Below are 12,330 nucleotides of genomic sequence, written 5' to 3' on the forward strand. Positions count from 1 at the left end.
TATGTACACTTTACATACATTCTTGTATTTCCATTCATCAGGATCAGGTTGTACACATTAGTCTCTCTGACACTCCCTCTCACCGCTGTTTTGCTCTCCCTACTCCCTCTCTACTCATCCCTGTCTTTGTCCTCGTTCCAAATCACACAATCAGAACCACATGGACGTGAGAAAACACTCCAAGTAAATAAACAAGACCAAAAAAGGACCTGTTCGGTTCCAAAAGTGCATCTCTCGTGCCTGGATTTAAGAAGTATTAACAGCAAGTAAAACAATGACAGCACCATAAAAACTTGCATCCGGGTGTTTCTGGGTGTATATTTGAGTGTGTGCGTGTGTATGTGTGAAAGCATTTGTTGTTTCTGCTGCCTTGTAAAACCACAGCAGCCCTCTTCTTCATGATGTGCGCCAGGGCTGCAACTCCTGAACTGTGATATTGTATCAATATGGTTTGTAGCAGACACAAAAAACACACAAACAAACTTAACTATGCGATCACATTCACACACATCTAATGCTTCAACACCTTCAGATTTCCAATCCAGCTAAAGACCCTAAATGTGAGCAAAGTAGGAGCTGCATATGTGAGCTGAGAGTGAAAGACCAGAATAACCAGATGTGTAAGACAAGAAAGTAGGGGAAACAAAAAAAAAAAAAAAAAAAACGAGAGGGGAAAAAGTTTGAATGCAGTCAGAGAGAAAATGAGAGAATGAGAGGAGAGAAAGATGGTGGATCTGATAGATTGTCCACATGTTCAACCCAGATATTCCACTGTAACCTGAGCTGACTGGACATCTGTGATATACTCTCCTGGCTCTGAAAATGCACTCAGGACTCATTTTATTATGATTCTGAGTGAAACAGCAAATATGGAGATAGGAAGTCCCTATAGAGGCTGGCAATGGAGATGGGCTGTTGGATGGTATGCAGAAACGTAGGAACACACACGCTCATGCATGAGGACGGACACACGGACAGAAACATGCGAGGTGGGCCAGCATGCAGACCCACACACACATACATATCGCAACAAGAATGCAGACGCACACAAACGTTTGCTCAATATGTAAAAAACAGATGGAAGGGTGATAAAAAAAAGTTTCAACATGTGCAGTATATTTCAGTATACTGAGTTCCTCCATTTCCTCGTCCTTCACCTCCATCCCTCGCTCATCTGGCTCAGGCGGTTAGTGAACAGCGGCGACAGCAGCGTTCTTGACAGAAACCAAGTGTTTCGATTTAACGGAGGCAAGTCGTGGTGCGTGTCGAACACTGTGCACTCATTAACACTTATTTAGCACCCATTATCACACTGTTACAGCACCATTGGCCTGCAAATCTGCTGATAAGCATGCACACACACAACTGCTGGCACACATATGGATTTACACACACAGATCTGTACCCAAGCTTCAGCACGGCTGATGATCGGATCCAGTAAGGCAGGGTAATTCTGGTGTAACATTATTGCAATTATGTTCTGATATCCACACTGCTGGGAAACGACTGCGTGCAAAATCCTCGAATTGGTGTCAGAGAAACCTCAGCGGAGTGAAATGACCCATCAACGGGCTTTGGCAGGCTGTTTCACACACAATGAAGCTGATAGTTTAACTGCAGCCACTGTGGTTCAATGTTAAGCCGTAGATGTGTTGCATACGGCTGTAAACATGCGAGAAGAAAAACTGCGCGTCTTAGCTCTTGCCATTTGCGGTTTCTGAATTTATACTACCGCTGATTTTAAATGGGTCATGTCTCCGCCTTGTTTTGACTTTCTCAAAATTGACTAAGACCTCTGATGATTCATAGGTCCTTCTATTAAAAAGGCAAATATGTCATTATCTGGTCTATTTCTAATTCCAAAGCAGAGTTGTAACTTATGAGGCCTGTGGGCCACAAGTAAGTTTTCTCTGTCTCAGCAAAATAGAGTTGCCAGTAACTGACTCTTGTTGCTGTCACTAGCAGCTATAAAAATCAGGAAATTAGCTTTTTGGATAGACACACCTGAGGGAGCGTCCACTTACCCTGTGAATGTCCCTCTGCATCCCTTCATTGTCTGTTTACAGTGTGCGTGATAACCATCTCCGCTCCCCCCACCTCACTCCTGGCTGAACTTTGGGTTAATGTATACATACTGAGAACAGAATGACCCACTGTGGAAGTACAGAAGCCTCAGGCCATCCAGATCCCAGAGCCTGCCTTAAATATACACTTCTCAAATCATAAATAAAGACAAGGATGGAGAGGACGAAACAGAAAGAGAGAGCTGTATCATTTGTAAAAGAGGATTGGGACACAGGGAGAAAAACAAGGGAGAAAAAGACACGTTTGGAAAGGTCAAACTGAGAGAGAAAGCAGGCATGCCACATGTAAATACACCCCCCCAAGCAGTGGTGTAAAGTTGTTGAGAGCTATCTTGCGCTCCACTCCAACATGCCCTTGCCTCCGTGTTATGACAGAATAACGTGGACCAGTGATGCTGAGGGCTTGTTCAAAGGCCTCAGGCCTAGTTTTACGAGCTCAGCTCTCATTAAAGAGGTGCTTGGAGAGTGACGAGCCTGTCAGGGGGTTTTACTCTGAGCAGGAGCGTATTCGGCACTGTGAGACCATCTGGATCGCCGGCGCTCTACTTCACACTTCTAACACCCCTCCCGGATCCCGAGGAAAGATACCTTGATTGCTCATTCCACTCTCCGCGCGTCTGGGAGAGATGGAGGGATGAACGATAACCTCTACTCCAACTCTGCCTCCCTGTTTGTCTGGGTTCACGTCCAGAGATGCTATCTGTCCAATAAATCCAGGTGTGTTCGCGTGAGTTCCCGTCCTGCAGCTGGATTCAGCCTCGCTACATTCCTGATGGATTAACTGGTTTGTAAATGCCAACTAAAGACTGATACTGAAAACCAAAAACAGTATTTCTATGGATCTTGAGCCATGCTGGACAGTTTAACTGATGATGGGATTTCAATCAAAGTCTCTTTATATACTTAGCAGGTTGTTGGAGAATTCAAGTGATGACATTTTTCTCTCTTGTAAACAACCTTTTTTTTAAAAAAAAAAAACAAACAAACATCTGAACAGTGCATGATCAGGTTTTTATCTTCAGTCTCAGTAATTCAGATGAATTATTAAACAGTTTCAGGCACATACTGCAGTGAAGTGAGGGATCGTTTGACCTCACAGTGCTGTCGGCTAGCCAGATGCCACATGGTGGTGTTAAAGAGTTTTTCTGCTCCCCCATTAAAAGACTATTCACCTTGTCACCTGCCACTTGTGATAATTAAAGAAAACATCATAATAGCTTCCACATTTGGCACTGTGTCTGTTCAGCGCCGCTCTCTATGCTCTTGCCACTCTCACTTGCTGTCAACCAGACTACTAGCTCCTCTTGCTGAAAATATTTCTTTTAAAATGTTCTTATACTGACTGATTACTTTATGAAGTTAGGACATTTATTGTTATGTTATAACACTTTCTTTTGAAGCTTCTTAAGGTTATCTATGATATGTGTAGTTTATCACATATTGTTGTTTATGTAAAGGAGGATAAAATGTATTTTTTAAAACGTTTCAAATATGTTTCAAATTGCATGGACTCAGATCTTCTACAAATTGTCAACATGTCTCTTCTCCCCGGCAGTTTTCCACAGGCTCTGAAAACTGCCGTCATCAAGCCAGTCTTAAAAAAGAACAATCTAGACACCTCGCTAATGAACAACTATAGGCCCACATCAAACCTCCCATTTTTAAGTGAAATCATTGAAAAAAGGGTGTTTTCAACAGCTGAACAACTTCTTGGCACTAAACAATGTAATGTCAATGGTTTGATGTCTTCCAGTCAGGATTTCGACTATACCACAGCACTGAGACTGCTCTTGTTCTTCAACGACATACACTTAAACACAGACAGTGGCAGAATTTCATTTTTCATTTCTTAGTATTACTGGATCTCAGTACTGCACTTGACACAGTCAACCACGATATATTACTAGACTGACTGGAAAACTGGGTGGGTTTTTCTGGCACAGTACTGAATTGGTTTGAATCCCACTTAAAGGACAGAGACTACTTTGTGTCTATAGGTAATTACATTAGAATCTGAGTGGACAAAAATGACCTGTGGAGTTCCCCAAGGCTCCAATCCAGGGCCTCTTCTGTTTAACATCTACATGATTCCACTTGTTCAGATTATGGAAAACAATAAAATATGTCACTATACTTATGCAGACGACACACAAATTTACATAACTATATAATCAGGGGACTATGGTCCAATACAAGCACTCAGTAAAGTGCATTGAACAAATCAATGATTGGATGTGCCAGAATTCTCTTTAATTAAATAAAGATAAAGCTGAAGTAATTGTCTTTGGAGTGAACCCTAACCCTAAGAACGACTGAAAGTCAGCACTCAGCTTCAATTGGTAATGTTAAAAACCACAAACTAAGACAGAAATCTCAGTTTAGTCATGGACTCAGACCTGAGTTTCAACAGCTACAATAAGACATTTACAAAGTCAGCCTACTATCACTTTATGAATATAACTGTAAAAGAATTTATTCTAAAATACTGCTGTTGGTTTATAAAGCACTCAATGGTTTAGAGCCAAAATACATTTCTGATCTGCTGCTACGTTATGAACCATACAGACCTCTTAGGTCGTCTGGGACAGGTCTGCTTTCTGTCCCCAGACTCAAAACTAAACATGGAGAAGCAGCGTTCAGTTTTTATGCTCCACATATCTGAAACAAACTCCCAGAGAACTGCAAGTCTGCTGCAACTCTGAGTTTTTTTAAAACAAGGCTGAAGACTTTTCTGTTTGCCACTGCCTTTTATTAAATCAAATAATTATTGATTTCTTACACTGCTCTGTAACTTTTATTTTTGTATTTCGTCTGTCTTATTCTATTTAAGCTTGTTTTTATTTTCTATCCTCTTAGCTCTTTAATGACTGTTTTGCACTTTATCTTGATGCTTGTTGTATCATGTAAAGCACCTTGAACTACCTTGTTGCTGTAATGTGCTACATAAAGCTAAGGATGTGCCAAACAATACTCATGTTTTCCTTTTTAAAGTAACATATTAGATGTCAGTTATGTTTGTTTTGCCTGCTACTTAAGTCACTAAAGTGATGAAAAGTCGTATCATGCACTGACATGACAAGACCATTGAATGCAAGCATATGTGACATGAACACAATAAAAATAATTACCAAATAGAAAAAAAATACTGTCTTTCATTGAATATAACCCTTCTAAAGGCCATCTGCTAAGTTAACGGATTGTGTGGCTTCCAGAAACACCATGAATGACTCTGCGGCCATGCTCTTAAATCAGTCCAAGACTGAAGAAATGAATTATGTCCCTGTGGTTTAACACACCGCTTGATGCTTTTCATGCACGCTGGACTGCTGAAAACAAATGGTGTTTTGAAATCATGTGCATCAGACAAAGCATTACTGTATGAAAAGCAGCAAATCAGATGTTCTCCCAAATCGAGTTTTACTTTGATGTCATGTGTTTTTCAGATGATTGATATCTCATTTTAGAAGCAAACACTCTTCAAGTGTCCTAAATTGCCTGGTTGTAAATACTGATTTATATGTTAACACTTAATCAAAACAACTTATAGTTAAACTGTGCCTTTATACTTTGCACAGTGTATAATATTTCTCAAAAATGCAGAACATTTCTGTCCACTTGTGCTAACAAGAAACGCTCACCTGACCCATGTTTTTGTTGGGGGGGTGTATATTCTTGTTTCTGTATCCTTCCAACACTATATGGAGCTATGCAGGGCATGAGAACACTCAACTCCATAAACAGTACTTCCTCCGTTCTCCGACTTGCCTGGAAAAAGACAATGATGTAAATATAAACAGGCCCTGCAGAGCTGTTGCTCAATAGCTGGCACTTCTTTGGAAACGACTTTTTCCACTGCTAGCCAAGAGGTGACTGCCTATAATCTGATGCTTAAATATGAACACATGGATGTAAAATCTTTCAAATAAGTTACAATCCATGTTTCCTTCTTTATCTACTCCACATCATTTCCCGCTTTTAATGACCTCAGTCAACTCTGACAGCTATATATTATGTCAATAGAATTAAGATAGATAATTGCATCCAGCAATGTTTTCTATGAACCAGTGTTGTAACTACCATGACTTCATAAGTCTGTCTGCTCAGAAAGTTCATCTTGGCTTTGGTGTGTGCTTTGCACATCCCGGGCTTCACTGCCTACGGCACCCGGCCTTTTGCTACTCTGTGTGTTCCTGAGGTCCTTGTGGCCCTTCAGGGGCTGCCGACTGGCCGGCCTGTGTCCAGCTGTTTATTTTTCAAAAAGAAGAATGTCGGCCCTCCTGTTAAACACTGCGGTTTCAAAAAGCTAACTTTAATAAGAAGGCTGATGAGAGACTGAGAGAGGAGGGGTCTGGATGTGGTTTGTGTGTGGGTGGATGAGTGTGCCAAGTGTGTGTGCGTGTGTGTGTATGTGTGTGTGTGTGTACGCACTAACCTTTGCTCAAGAGGGGTTACACACACACACACACACACACACACACACACACACACCTAGCTGGTTGCAGGTATACTTAGCCTACTTACAATGCAAATGTTTACAAAGCGGAGATTTACGCATCTATAAACTAAAACGCGAATAAAACCCCTCAAACTAGTTCTTATATAGATATTAGTTGTTACCAAATACTTACAACTACTAACTGTCAGGTGAAACTATTAACGTAGCTAACTGAACCAATAGACAAAGCTAATGTTAGCGTGCCAACATCTGACCTGTTTAGATTAAAAGTCAAAGAGGTAAGCCTAATGGATTACAGTCAACATAGCTGACCTGACAGCAAATGTAATTGCTATTTAATAATGAATGAACTGATAAGATTTTAAATTACATTTCCCAAAAAACACAGTCAAATAACAAACATTATACTAATAATCTCTCCCTATTTACTACATAGTGTAGCCTACATTTTCTTTGAGTGTCTGAAATGTGGAAATGTATCCACTACATATCCCTCAAAAATTCCACAGCAGAACAATTAAATATATGGGAAGTAGTGAATGAGTGAACAAGGGAGTAATTTCGGACAGAACCCATCTTTGATCTGATAACTTTTGATTGGATGGTGCTACAGATGTTTTCTTACAACTAACCACATTACTGAAGTCTTTACTGGCTAAGACATTTATTCAGTTTTAATGATGCATCCCAATTAAGTAAGTTACTAAGATCTCAGGAAGGATTTGTACACACAAATTTAGTGATGGATTTACAAATAGTTAGTGCAACCCAATCCTGGAGAATGTGGTCCATCCATCCAAAAGCACCTCTTAAACCCTCTAAAACCAACCTACAACCCACTTCATCATCCTCTGACTTCAACGGCACACATCAGATACCATCTCCAAACTAAATATCCCCAGCGATCCAAGAGGCAGCATTCACTTCTTCTTCTACAAATAAACTGTGCACACTCAAGCTTTCCAAGATCATCTTCCAAATAAGAACAAGATATCAAGAAGAGTCACTCAATTTTATTCCCCTTTAACAGTGACCGGAGAGAATAACAGACGGATCAACTGAAGGATAAAAGTAACTTAAGGACACAGAGCATTAGAGCTGCAGTCCATATGATGATATACGCAGTCGGTGATCTGGCTGCAAGGAAAGAAGGAAGGAGGAAAAGGAGAGCATTAAGTTACGTCCTTCCTGTCAATATCCATACAACCAATAAATTAATCATTGACATTTTCTGAGCAGTATTATTTATACTTTTTCCGCCCTTAGAAGACTAAATTCACATTCAAGCTACAGTAGACTGAAGCTATAATATATATGACATACTGTACATATATATTACGTATATATGTACAGTATGTCAGGTTAAATAATTAGGAAAAATATATTCTGCAAATAAAAAGTGGGGTGAACTGAGTGCAGGAGGATTTACTATGATCTACATCTTTGTCTGGAGCAGGATAAGATTTACACTCCATACAGACCAACTCTAGGGAATCTGTGCGTGCACATACGTGCACGGACACTAGATCTCACTTGATTCTGTGCAGCAGCAGGACAGAAAGTATTTTGTATTATAAAAATTGTATACTTTCTTTGGTGGTTTGGAATCTCCTTCCCCCTGCAGCATAATGTAATAAGCCACCTGGATTTTCTGCCACAGGATACGCTCTTCATAACTGACTTCATACACCACGAATTTAAAGCAATGCAGTCAGTCACTGGGAGCCACACACTGAAACAAATGCCTGCAGACATCAAAACAAACATGGGCACACACGCACACACGGGCAAATAGAAACATATAAGGAAGCAGAGACTCATACACACACAGAACTAGTTGCTCCAGCATATTAATACTTGAAGAAACTGCCTACAGCCCATACAGTGGAACAAATCTAAAATGAGACCATTTATGAAAACAAATTTCCTGCCTTTACTGTTTTAAAATGGTCATTAATGGATCTTATATGGCCTGTGTATTCTTCCTGTGGCGATAGACTGCATAGGTAGCTGGAAGCTTCCTGTCTGATTTACTATGGCTTTAAAAACAAATGCAGCCCTGGGGGGGTGTTGGCCCCGTCGTGGGTCTCCGTCTCCCTAAAGCCCGCTTTCCCCTGTCTCCTCCATGCGGGAGAGCAGGAAGCTGGGCAGAGAGAGCGTGAAGCCTCACCTCACCTTGCCTCTGACTCGTGGGTGAGAGGTTGATCTCCAGACAGACAGGTTAACACCAGCAGACTGCTGACGTTATACTGTATTTCTCAGCCTATTAAACATTACACTGCTGTAGAAAGCAGGACTATATAGAGAACACAGTAAATACAAAAAACTGTTCTTGTACAGAAAACAGACAAGAATGCACGTTAAAGGACATCTTATTGCGTACATAGTACATAGCGGGCATCAAGGAACCCCACTATGAGCATGCCCTCTCAATTATACAAATACGCACAATTCCATTCAGTGTGTTTATGAGCTCTTATCTGATGGAAATTGATCTGACCGCACAGCCAGGGGTCTGACCTCATGCCCTCATACACACGAACAGAGACTTAAAGGTGCAGTGTGTAGAATTTAGTGGCATCTAGCAGAACGGACTTGGCAGAAATGGAGTACAATATTCATAAGTATGTTTTAATTAGAGAATAATAACCTGAAAATAAGAATCATTCTGTTTTTGTTAGCTTACAATGAGCCCTTTCTAGCTACATAGGGAGTGGGTCCTCTTCTATGGACCCCGTCATGTTGCACCGCCATGTTTCTACAGTAGCCCAGAATGGACAAACCAAACACTGGCTCTAGAGAGGGCCTTTCAAGATTTTCATGAGTTTCGTGGCCACCATAGGTTCTCCTACACAGTTGGAAGTGGGGGGTGAGGAGTATTCAGTTGGTTACAGTCTGCAACCTCACCGCTAGATGGCACTAAATCCTACACACTGGTCCTTTAAGATGCCCCACACTGACTGAAGGCGCTCAGCCTCAGTCCTGACTATGACTTTAGATACAGACCTGAGCAATACTTTAACTTTAATATTAACAAACATTTAACCACATATAGTTTGTGGTATACTAGAATTACTGATCAATTAACCAAATAAGCTGTGCCAACAATACATCTCAACAGCTTCTCAAAGCAACATGCATTCAAACAGTCTCTTGTGAGGATATCAAATTATTGCTGTCTGATGTCCTAAATGGCAGTTTTTCAAGAAGCAACGCACAAATAACCTGTTCATTGAATTTTTTTGATCGATCCAAATATGCAGAAAACATTTCAGAAGTCAAGAGGTCACAGCCAATAACAGCAAACATGAAAAATCTCCAAAACTCTCATTTCATTGCATTGTGATGACTGTATTGTTCTAGCAGCCGCTCTTGCAGTGCAGTGTTTGGTGACTGAATAATATTAATGGGTGTCTCTGGCTGGCATTTAGTTTTGGGCCCTGTGCCCAGGTGTGGGCAGACTACGTGCCCCCTAGTCAGTATCAGACCTGTTAAACAGCCTTTAAATGCAAATTGCAGAGATGACAATACACTCCCCTTACAAAGGACACATACAGTCCTCACATGGTTCTAATTAACCGAGGCACCATAAAGGTGTTGTGTTCATGTGTAAGTAATGAATGTGTGTGTATGATTGTGTGCAAGTGTCTGTGTCTGTTGAGAGAACAGGCGGGTGTTAATTGCAAACACCTGAAGCTTGTAGAGTTGGACAGAGTTGACATAGTTTGCCTAAGTCTTAACGACTGCTGGCCTGTCGTATCTGTGAGCATAAAAGTGTCACAGCGCTGCCTCCACTGAGGGGACGCAAGAGATAAATGTTCCTCGAATCAAAGCCTATTCACAGACACAGTGTCTCTGCTGCTCCTGCAGTGACCAAACCAGGAAGCCTCACCTTCAAAATACTTCTATTTTTCATCAGAAGGAAGTCATTCAGTGAGAAGTGCAAATGACAAATCCAACATCATCATTTCCAGTGCTGCTGCGGAAGTGCTGCCCCCTGTTGGACCTCTGTCTTTTTGCATGCTGAAAGGTGAGCACTTATACAGAGGGCATAGCTTTAATGACAGAAATGCCACTCATGCTGCCTGTGGTAGTGTGTCCCTCACACATATACAGGCAGAAATGCCTTGGCCTGTGATCCTGGAGATGAGACATTTGGGTTTCAGGTGGCATGAGTTGGTGCTAAAGGGAGAAGAGGGTCTCTGCTTACAGTGTCGTGTTGAGAGAGGTGCTTCTGTCGGCCCCTCAAAGGCTCAGGGACAGAAACTAAAACACACATGCATGCAAATGGGATGCACACATGTAGGCACAGACACACAGCTCAGATGAATGCACATATAAACATTTTACATAAGTCAAATATACTGGTACAAACACTTCATATGCGCAATCCCAATAATAACCAGTTCATGCCCCAATAAAAAACAAATACACATTTATTGGCTGAGAGACCTTCTTTAGAAATAAACACATTTGGCAGAGAAACATTAACAAGTCTATATCGAGCAATCTAATGTTTGAGACTTACATCAAAAAGTACATGTCCGCAGGCATTTTGTTGCATCAAAGCCGCAATAAACAAAATAGCCTTTTGTTTCGCCAAAAAAGAAAATACCATATTTAAAGGCCAGAAATGGGAAAGAGAGAACTTTAAATAGACTTCTGAATAGTTGTGGAGGGACTGTATTTCAAAGCCAAAACCACTTGATTACACAGCAGTTGAGCAAAATTGACAGGAAAATGGGATGCAACATCTGATACAATAATATCTTCTAATGAAGTAATTGCATTAAAATGCATGCCTAAAAGCAAAGGGAGAGGAGCCCAGTCCTAATCAGACACATTTTTACACGGTGCAGATACCTCTGATTGCATTTCTAGTGAGTCATGCAGTTGTGGAAAGTGGAACGACAGCAGAGTAAGCCACGAATTGCATTAACGGTATCAGTGGCTTTGGCTGTGCTGAATCTTATTTGAATGCCAACCAAAAAATAAATCCTCGCACCAACTTCACTGACCAGCCAGACAGAGCCAGCAAGCTATCTTGGCACAGGAGACTTCAGACTGGAAAACAGAATGTGTTGAAAGCGGGCCAGAAATTCCACTTGTGAATGCTTTCACCTGTTCTTGTTGTTGCAGGGCTATTCACACCCACAGACAAAGAGAAAGAGAAAGACAGAGGAGCAAGGAGAGGAAATTCCCCAGATTTGCGGATAAACATCTCAAAAAATTGACTTCTGCCCTGACTTCTTGATACAACCATTTAAGAGCAGAAAATGTGTGCAAGCAAATATCCTTTCTTCAGAAACAATGGCTCAAGTCCTCTTGAGTTGCAGATTTTTTTAAAAACTGGAATGTCATGAATGCCAGATTCAATAACACACGGTCATCCTGTTTGTCCAAGCCAAAGGCTCCGCTATGATGCATTTAAGACCTTCCCGTAGGTGAGGTAAAACAGAACAAGTAAACCACTAAATACACCAACCACTGAAGTTCAGGCTTCTTTCTCACAGCAGGTGCAACTCATCAAATATCAGAGATGCAACATTACCCAAAATAAAAGAAACACCACCTCTCTTTAATTTGCTGGCATATGGGGGGACTCTTGTGTGTAACATGATGTGGATCACACACTGTTCTCCACCCCAGGAACGATCACAAACCCTGTAATGAACACCACAAGCCAAACGTGGCCAATCTTGGCACACGGCTGCTTCATCTATTAAAGTGAGCATCCCCCACTGACACGAGGCTGCGGGGCTAGGGCTCTACGTCCCGACCCCACTGATC

The 12,330-nt window shown here is 41.2% G+C and overlaps 1 protein-coding gene across 4 annotated transcripts in view; it reads right to left on the reverse strand.

The window, feature by feature from the left end:
- col23a1a (collagen type XXIII alpha 1 chain a) overlaps positions 1-12,330 on the reverse strand; it is a 122,274-nt gene that overhangs the window by 107,864 nt on the left and 2,080 nt on the right. The window lies entirely within an intron of this gene.

This window comes from Thunnus maccoyii, chromosome 8, assembly GCF_910596095.1.
Source record: "Thunnus maccoyii chromosome 8, fThuMac1.1, whole genome shotgun sequence".
NCBI classification, from domain to species: Eukaryota; Metazoa; Chordata; class Actinopteri; order Scombriformes; family Scombridae; genus Thunnus; species Thunnus maccoyii.